We start from the raw sequence: 10,155 nt of genomic DNA, 5'->3' as shown, positions 1-10,155 counted from the left end.
TCTCGGACCGTAACTCTGCTGGTTACAGCAAGGAAATTGTACTTGACTGTATAAAACATTGGTTAGGCCGCTGCTGGAGTACTGTGTGCAGTTCTGGTCACCACATTTCAAAAAAGAGATGTGATTGCGCTGGAAATGGTACTGAGGAGATTTACAATAAAAGTTGCCTGGACTGGAGAATTTTGGTGATGAGGAACGATTGGAAATGCTGAGTCTGTTTACTTTGGACCTGAGGAGGCTGAGGGGAGACTATATTGAGTGCATAACTTTATGAGGGCCCAAGATAGAGTTGGTAGGAAGATCCTGTTTCCCTTTGCAGAGTGGTCAACAATCAGGGGGAATGGATTTAAACTAATTTCGGGGTGGACCAATTTCCCTATCTCGGGCGCCTCCTATCAACAAGAGCAGGCATTGATGACGAGATCCAACACCGCCTGCAGTACGCCAGTGCAGCCTTCGGCCGCCTGAGGAAAAGAGTGTTTGAAGATGAGTCCCTCAAAACTTTCAGCAAGCTTATGTTCTCGAAGGCTGTAGTAATACCCGCTCTCCTGTATGGCTCAGGGACGTGGACTATGTACATTAAACACCTCAAGTCGATGGAGAAATGCCACCAGCGATGTCTCCTCAAGATCCTGCAAATCCCCTGGCATGACAGACGCGCAAACATTCGCGTTCTCGTCCAAGACATCATCCCCAGCATGGCACCACTTACCACACTTGATCAGCGCCGCTGGGCAGGCAATATGCCAGACACGAGACTGCCATAGCAAACGCTCTTCTCGGAACTCGTCCACGGTAAATGAGCCAAAGGCGGACAGAGGAAACGTTACAAAGACACCCTCAAAGCCTCCCTGATAAAGTGTGACATCCCCACTGTGGGAGTCCTTGGCCATAGATCGCCCTAATTGGAGGAAGTGCATGCGGGAGTGTGCTGAGCTCCTCGAGTATCGTCGCCGAGAGCATGCAGAAATCAGGTGCAGGCAGCGGAAGGAGCTGCGGCAAACCAGGCTCCCTGACCATCCTTTCACTCAACGACGATCTGTCTGACCTGTGACAGAGACTGTGGTTCCCGTATTGAACTGTACAGTCATCTAAGAACACATGCTAAGAGTGGAAGCAAGTCTTCCTCGATTCCGAGGGACTGCCAATGATGATGAATTAGGGGGAGGGTTAGACAAGCTGCGAGGATAAATGTCTTTACCCAGGGCGTCATGGTAGTCGGGAACTCAATGCCTAAATGCGGCAGAAACCCTCACACATTTTAAAAATACTTCAATGCCACTTAAATTGCTGTAACCCATAGGACGGATTAAAGCTGGGAAGTGGGAATGAGGCTGGAAAGCTCTTGATCGGCCTCCTCGGGCACTATTGGCTGAAATGGCCTCCTTCCATGATGCACATTTTTGCATTTCCTACACTACAAAGTGATCACATCTTAAAAGTAATTAATTTGCTCTGAACTTCTTTGGGAAGTGCTGATGTGAAAGTCGCTGGAGGAATGCTAACATTTTAATGTAAAAGTGCCATAACCAATCACATAGCATGAAAACCGGTTTCCTCACTTGGTTAGCGCTTGGTGTTACTAACGCCAATTTTGCGAATTCGAACCCATTACGGCCATTTATTTTATTTTTGGTGGTGCGGTTGTGCTGATAGTATTTTAGAGCAGCTTAAACATTCAGGGCCGAAACTCACACCAAACCTGTAATACATTGAACCAATGCTGCAAAACATTTGTTCTGCCGGGAGCTGGTGGTCCTGCGCAGTGCTTCCAGCATTAAATGAACAATTCCATATCCGCTGGGGATTTGTGACTTCTCGTATTTCAATCAGTGAAAGGCTCACTGCCGCTGATTGGTTTGTAGTGCAAAGTATTGAACTGATCTAAACACAATTTCATTGCGTAATCCCTCATTATAAGAACATAGAATTACGACAGGAGTAGGCCATCTAGCCCCTCGAGCCTCATCCGCCATTCAACAAGATCATGGCTGATGTGGCCGTGGACTCAGCTCCACTGACCCGCCCGCTCCCCGTAACCATTAATTCTCTTATTGGTTAAAAATGTATCTATCTGAGATTTGAATACATTCAATGAGCTAGCCTCAACTGCTTCCTTGGGCAGAGAATTCCACAGATTCACAACTCTCTGGGAGAAGAAATTCCTTCTCAACTCGGTTTAAAATTTGCTCACCCGAATATTGAGGCTGTGCCCCCTTCGGTCTAGTCTCCCCGACCAGTGGAAACAGCCTCTCTGCCTCTATCTTTTTTATCCCTTTCATTATTTTAAATGTTTCTTTCAGATCACCCTTCATTTTTCTGAACTCCAACGAGTAAAGACCCAGTCTACGCAATCTATCATAATAAGGTAACCCGCTCATCTCCGGAATCCGCCAAGTGAATCGTCTATGTACCCCCTTCAAAGCTTGTATATCCTTCCTAAAGAAAGGTGATCAAAACTGCACGCAGTACTCCAGGTGCGTCCTCAACAATGCCCAAAACTGTTGCAGCAGGACCTCCCTGCTTTTTTACTCCATCCCACTCGCAATGAAAGCCAACATTACATTCGCCTTCCTGATTACTTGCTGCACCTGCAAACTATCTGCAGGCCCAGAAAGCCAAGCTTCACCACAAGTCTGGAGACACCGTAGGAGCGAGTGAAAATTGGCTGTCTTGAGTCTTTGAGAAAGTAGTCATCATCATGGTGTGCTACTTCATTCTTTCCATCGTTAATTCCATGGCTCAGAGCTACGCCAAGCGGATCCAGTCGCAGAAATACACTGAAGAGAAAATGAAATGAAAATAACGTTTTAATTTATGCACAAGGACCCCCAGGTCCCTCTACACCTCAGCATGTTGTAATTTCTCCCCATTCAAATAATATTCCTTTTTACTGTTTTTTTTCCCCAAGGTGGATGACCTCACATTTTCCGACATTGTATTCCATCTGCCAAACCTTAGCCCATTCGCTTAACCTATCTTAATCTCTTTGCAGCCTCTCTGCGTCCACTACACTATCCGCTTTCCCACTAATCTTTGTGTCATCTGTAAATTTTGTTACACGACACTCTGACCCCTCTTCCTGGTCATCTATGTATATTGTAAACAGTTGTGGTCCCAGCACCGATCCCTGTGGCACACCACTAACCGCCGATTTACAAGCCGAAAAGTGCCCATTTATCCCGACTCTCTGCTTTCTGTTAGCTAGCCAATTCTCTATCCATGCTAATAGATTTCCTATGACTCCACGTACCTTTATCTTCTGCAGTAACCTTTTGTGTGGCACCTTATCGAATGACTTTTGGAAATCTAAATACACCACATCCATCGGTACACCTCTATCCACCATGCTCGTTCTATCCTCAAAGAATTCCAATAAATTATTTAAACATGCTTTGCCCTTCCTGAATCCATGTTGCGTCTGCTTGATTGTACTATTCCTATCTAGATGTCCCGCTATTTCTTCCTTAATGATAGCTTCAAGCATGTTCCCCACTATAGATATTAAACTAACCGGCCTATAGTTACCTGCCTTTTGTCTGCCCCCTTTTTTAAACAGAGATGCTACATTTGCTGCTTTTTAATTCGCTGGTACCTCCACAGAGTCCAGAGAACTTTGGTAGATTATAACGAATGCATCTGCGAGTACGTCCGCCATTTCTTTTAATACCCTGAGATGCATTTCATCAGGACCAGGGGACTTGTCTACCTTGAGTCCTATTAGCCTGCCCAGCACTACGCCCCTAGTGATAGTGATTATCTGAAGGTCCTTCCTTCCCACATTCCCGTGACCAGCAATTTTTGGCATGGTTTTTGTGTGTTCCACTGTGAAGACCGAAGCAACATAATAGTTTGAGGTCTCAGCCAATTCCACATTTCCCATTATTAAATCTCCCTTCTCATCTTCTCAGGGACCAACATTTACTTTAGTCACTCTTTTCCGTTTTATATATCGGTACAAGCTTTTACTAACTATTTTTATGTTTTGTGCAAGTTTAACTTCGTAATCAATCTTTCCTTTCTTTATTGCTTTCTTCGTCATTATTTGCCGTCGTTTAAAATTTTCCCAATCTGCTAGTTTCCCACTAACCTTGGCAACCTTATACACATTGGTTTGCATTTTGATACTCTCCTTTATTTCCTTGGTTATCCACGGCTTGTTATCCCTTTTCTTACCGCCCTTCTTTTTCACTGGAATACATTTCTGTTGAGCACTATGAAAGAGCTCCATAAAAGTCCTTCACTGTTCCTCAATTGTACCACCGTTTAGTCTGTGTTTCCAGTCTACGTCAGCCAACTCTGCCCTCATCCCACTCTAGTCACCTTTGGTTAAGCATAGTACGCTCGTTTGAGACACTACTTCCTTACCCTCAATCTGTATTTCAAATTCAACCATACTGTGATCACTCATTCCGAGAGGATCTTTTACTGGGAGATCGTTTATTATTCCTGTCTCATTACACAGGACCAGATCTAAGATAGTTTGCACCCTTGTTTGTTCTGTAACATACTGTTCTAAGAAACAATCCCGTATGCATTCTATGAATTCCTCCTCAAGGCTACCAGGTGCGATTTGATTTGACCAATCGATATGTAGGTTAAAATCCCCCATGATTACCGCCGTTCCTTTTTCACATGCTTCCATTATTCCCTTGGTTATTGCCCGCCCCACCGTGAAGCTATTAATTGGGGGCCTTTAAACTACGCCCACCAGTGACTTTTTCCCCTTACTATCTCTAATCTCCACTCACACTGATTCAACATGTTGTTCATAGAGCCAATATAGTATCTCACAACTGCCCTGATATCATCTTTTATTATCAGAGCTACCCCACCTCCTTTCCCTTCTTGTCTATCTTTCCGAATTGTCAGATACCGCTGTAGGTTTAATTACCTGTCCTAGCCAACCTGCAACGTTTCTGTAATGGCCACCAAATCATACCCATTTATGATGATTTGTGCCGTCAAATCATTTACTTTATTTCGAATGCTGCGTGCGGTTCGGTAGAGTATTTTAATACTAGTTTTTAAACAATGATTTTTAGTTTTGACCCCTCCTGCAGCCGCTTTATACTCAAACATAGTGTCCCTTCCTATCACCTTGGCGTTTACACTTACCGCAGTACTACTCTGCTCTGTTGCCTCCTGCCTTTTGCATTTTTTCTTGTGGTCCTGTGATCTGAGCTCTCACCCACTCTAACTAGCTCAGAGCCCTGTCCTGGGTTCCGAATACTCCTTGCATTGCGGCACCGAGATTTCATGTTTGCCTTTCTATTACACTTTGACCCATTAGATTTTTGCTGTATATTAGTCTGCTGCAAACTGCAGGGGCCACATCGCTTTATGGATAAGGCATCTACTTTGATGCAAACACTGATGTTATAAGAAAATTGCAACGTCAAACGCTGCCGTGGTCATTTTGGCAAAACTTGTTCATCTTTATAAAACCAAACCTCGTTCGCACTCATTAACTAAAGGTGAGTTCCTCCCAAACAATGCACTGATCATTATTAAAAGGCATTTTTTTCATGCTGTGTATATTGCTCACTGATTTTTGCAGATAGTGTCCAAAAAACCAACAATTAATACCGATAATCTATTAATGTTTCCAGTTCGAACAACAGCTTCGCGTCAATCAGTGTAATAAAGGGCAGTGGAGGGAATTGTGATCAGATTCCAATGAGATCCCCGTGAGTCGATAAAAAAAGGGCACCTGTAGAATCGCTGCAAGCAGGGTGCGAACCTGCGCGGAAAATCCACTCTGGATTTCAAGTCCAACGCCTTAACCACTCGGCCATCGCAGCTACACAGTAAAACTGCTTTAATAGTCGAATCGTTGGTGCAATTTATCAGAGAGACCGCCTGTTTGCTTGCCCTATTGGATCTCCCAGACGATGCGAAAATTAAATCAGAGAATCACAAAATCTCACAGCAAAGAAGGAAAAATTTCGGTCAGAACTGAAAGAATTTACATTTCTGGAAAAACTGAACAGTCTGGGGAACGTCTTTCTCCAAAAACAAGGGAGATATATTTTTAACATTATGAAGGTATTTGATCGAGTTGATGTGGAGAAAATATTTGCTATTGTGCAGGAGTTCAGAACGGAAGGTCACTGATAAATTCAGTCGAAAATTCAAGAGCAACTTATTTACCAAAGAGTGGTTAGAATGTGGAAAATGCTACATAAGCAGTAGTTGAGGCGAATATCACAGATTCATTTTAATAGGAATTACCTTAGCACATGACTGAGAAAGCAATAGAACAATATGCTGATAGGATCAAGTGAAGTAGGGTAGCATGCAGCATTAACTCTAGCAGCACCAGTGAGGTACAATTGTCTCTTTCTGTGATGCAATCTCTATATAACGTTATGTAATACACATTTTAAACAACAACAACAAATTATATAATTAGCACCTTGAAATTAGCGAAACGTCCAAGGCGCGTCACAAGAGTATTATGCGATACAAATTTGACACCGAGCCACTAAATACAAATTAGCGCAGGTGACTAAAAGATTGGCCAACCAGGTATGCTTGATAATGAGGAAAAAAGCTGTACATTGCAGGTAGATATCAAAGAACTGGTCCGGGGTTTAAGGAATTCAACCCGGACAAGTGTTAGATAAAGCATTTGGGGAGTGCTTATAGGGAAAGCGAATAAACATTAAATGTTAGGACACTGATGAGTGTAGAGGTGCAAATGACCTTGGAGTGCATGTCCACAGACTCCTTGACGGTAGCAGGGCAGGTAGATAAGATGCTTGTGAAAGATAGACAGAAAGGAAAAGGAGGCGGGGTGGAGTTGCTGGTTAAAGAGGAAATTAATGCAATGATAAGGAGGGACGTTAGCATGGATGATTTGGAAGCGGTATGGGGGGAGCTGCAGAATACCAAATGGCAGAAAACGCTAGTGGGAATTGGGTACAGACCTCTGAACTGTAGTAGTGAGGTTGGGGACAGCATCAAACAAGGAATAAGGGATGTGTGCAATAAAGGTACAGAGTTAGCATGATCGACTTTAATCTATATATTGATTGGGCTGGCCAAACTGGTAGCAATGCGGTGGAGGCTGATTTCCTGTAGTATATTCTGGGTAGTTTTCCAGACCAATATGTCGAGGAACCACACAGAGAGCTGGCCATCGTGGACTAGGTGATGTGTAATGAGAAGGGACTAATTGGCAATCTTGTTGTGCGAGGCCCTTTGGCGAAGAGTGACCATAACATGGTAGAATTCTTCATAAGATGGAGAGTGACACAGTTAATTCAGAAACTAGGGACCTGAACTTTAGGAAAGGTAATTTCGATGGTATGAGGCGTGAATTGGCTAGAATCAGAGAGTTGTTAACCTGTGGAATTCCCTGCCGCAAAGAGTTGTTGATGCCAGTTCATTGGATATATTCAACAGGGAGTTAATGTGGCCCTTAAGGCGAAAAGGATCAAGAGGTAGGGAGGAAACAGGAAAGCGGTACTGAGGGAATGATCAGCCATGATCTTATTGAGTGGTGGTGCAGGCTCGAAGTGTCGAATGGCGTACTGCTGAATCTATTTTCGATGTTAAATGTTGAGAAGCAACACGGAATACTTGAATACTTGCCTTCATTAGATAAGCCATAGAATATAAGATCGGGGAAGTTATGCTTCAAATGTGTGAAACTCTAGTTGGGCCACAGCTAGATTATTGCATGCTTCTCTGGTCACCGCATTACAGGAATGGTCAGACAGCACCCGTGAGCATACAGGTTAGATTTAGGCGGAAGGTGAACTTAGCTCTGAGTAAATATTGCAAATGCTGGGTTTGTTTTCTTTGGAACAGATGAGGCTAAGGGGGTCCGTATTGAAGTGAATAAAATTATGAGTGGCCTAGATCGAGAGCATCGAAAGGATCTATTTCCCTTCGCAGTGTGGCCAACAACCAGGCGTCATAGATTTCAAGTAATTGGTAGGAGGTTTTCCGGAATTTGGGTTACACTGTTTTCCCCTGGGGGTGTTGAGAGTCCGGAACTCAGTCCTGAAAGTGATTTAGAGGCAGAGGTCCTCACCACTTTAAAAAGTCCTTGAATGTGCACTTCAATTCCAGTAACCTAAAAGGCTATGGAGCAAGAGCTGGAAAGTGGCAATAGTCTGGATAGGTCGGATTTTAGTCGGAATTTAGGTCATGATCTGGTGTTTCTTCGGCAGCTCAGTGCATTTTGCAGCAAATCAATACTTCAGAGTCAATAAACTGCGTTCCCAGAAATTCCTGCGACACAAGTTGCTCCAATTCTACCCACTTTTCCATTGAGTTCTCTTAGAACCTGAGTCTATTACAAAGAAACAAGAGCAAGCCATCGAACCTGTTACAGAAGGACATCAGAATTCCATTATTATTCAGATGCTTGGGCTTTTTATACAAGAATAGTAGAACGCCTTCGGCCGCTCGTACCTCCTGCATAGATGACGAGGAGGCACACTTTCCTGTTACACAGAATTAGCTGGAGGCCATTCAGCCGCACTGCACTGTTGCACAGGGAAAGGAGGAAGCCATTAACGCCTCAAATCTTAGCCATTGGAGAGGTAGAAGCCGATCAGTTCTTTGAGCTTGCTCTACAAGAAGAGTATCAGTCCATTTACATCCTAGAACTTAGAAACATAGAAAACGGGAGCAGTCGTCGTCCATTCGGCCCTTCAAGTCTGCACCGCCATTTAATATGATCATTCCTAATCTTCTATCTCAACACCATATTCATGCTTTACCCGCATATCACTTGATGTCTTTTGTGTCTAGAAATCTATCTCCCTCTTAAATATATTCAGTGACTCGGCATTCACAGCCGTCTGTGGAAGGGAATTCCATAGCTGCACCACTCTCTGAATGAAAAAAAAAATCTCACCGCCTCCTTCCTAAATTTCCTACCCCGTATCCTGAGACTGTGACCTTTGTTATAACCTTCCCAATCAGGTGAATCATCTTCACCGCATCCAGTCTATTGAACCCTTTCAGAATGGTATACATTTCAATGAGATCATCTCTCATTCTTCTCAACTCTACAGAATACAGGGCGAGTCGACCCAATCTGTGCTCATACGACAGTCCTGCCATCCCAATAATCCATCTGGTGAACCTTCGCTGCACTCCCTCTATGGCAAGTATATCCTTTCTTGGGTAACGAAACCAAAACTGCACACAATACTCCAGGTGCCGTCTCACCAAGGCACTGTAGAATTGTAGTAACACATCTTTACTCATTTACTCACATCCTCTTGGAATGAAGGCCAACATACCATCTGCCTTCCTCACTGCTTGCTGCACCTGTATGTATGCTTTCAATAGACTATTTTACAAGGACACCAGGTCCCTCTGCCCATCGATCCTGTTTCCAGTCCATTAACCAATTTTCAATCCTTGCTAGTAAATTATCCCTTATCATATATGTTTTAATTTTGCACACTATATCTTATGTGGGACTTTATCAGAGGCCTTCTGAAAATCCAAATACACAATATCTACTGGTTCTCCCTTAACTTTACTGTCAGTTACATCCTCAAAAAATCGAGTAGGTTTATCAAACATGATTTTCTTTTCATGACTTCATGTTGACTTTGTCTAATCCCTTTGGTATTATCTTAGTGTTCCGTTATAATATCCTTTACTATAGATTCTCGCATTTACCCTGCAACTGGTGTTCGGCTAACCGGTCTGTAGTTCCTTGTTTTCTGTCTCCCTCCATTTTTAAACAGTGGGGTTACATTTGCCACCGTGCGAACTGCAGGAACTGTTCCATAACCTATAGATGTTTGGAAGTTGTCAACCAATGCATGCACTATTTCCATTGTAACCTCTTTAATACTCTGGGATGCAGATCAGCAGGCCCTGGGGATTTATCGGCCTTCATTCCCATTAGTTTCTTCAGCACTATTTTCTTACAAATAATCATGTCCGTTAATTCCTCCTGCTCACTAGACCTTTGGTTCACAAGCATTTTTGAGATGTTATTTATGTCCTCCGTGAAGACAGAACCGAAGTATTTGTTTAATTGTCCTTCCATTTCCTTGTTCCACGTTATAAATTCCCGCGTTTCTCTCTTTAAAGGGCCAACCTTTGTCTTCACTAATCTTTTCGTTTTTACGAACTTGCACAATCTACTGCAGCCGGTTTTTATGTTCCTTGCAA

The 10,155-nt window shown here is 43.3% G+C and overlaps 1 non-coding gene across 1 annotated transcript; it reads right to left on the bottom strand.

Annotated features, from left to right (window-relative positions):
• Positions 1 to 5,722: 5,722 nt before the first annotated feature.
• Positions 5,723 to 5,804, bottom strand: trnas-uga (transfer RNA serine (anticodon UGA)). The gene has a single exon. It is a non-coding gene; the product is annotated as a tRNA-Ser (tRNA).
• Between the last annotated feature and the right edge of the window lie 4,351 nt (positions 5,805 to 10,155).

The sequence above is a fragment of the Pristiophorus japonicus genome, unplaced genomic scaffold, assembly GCF_044704955.1.
Source record: "Pristiophorus japonicus isolate sPriJap1 unplaced genomic scaffold, sPriJap1.hap1 HAP1_SCAFFOLD_37, whole genome shotgun sequence".
In the NCBI taxonomy this organism is placed as follows: domain Eukaryota; kingdom Metazoa; phylum Chordata; class Chondrichthyes; family Pristiophoridae; genus Pristiophorus; species Pristiophorus japonicus.
The sequence above is the reverse complement of the archived record's forward strand: the minus strand, read 5'-3'. Positions and strand labels throughout refer to the sequence as shown.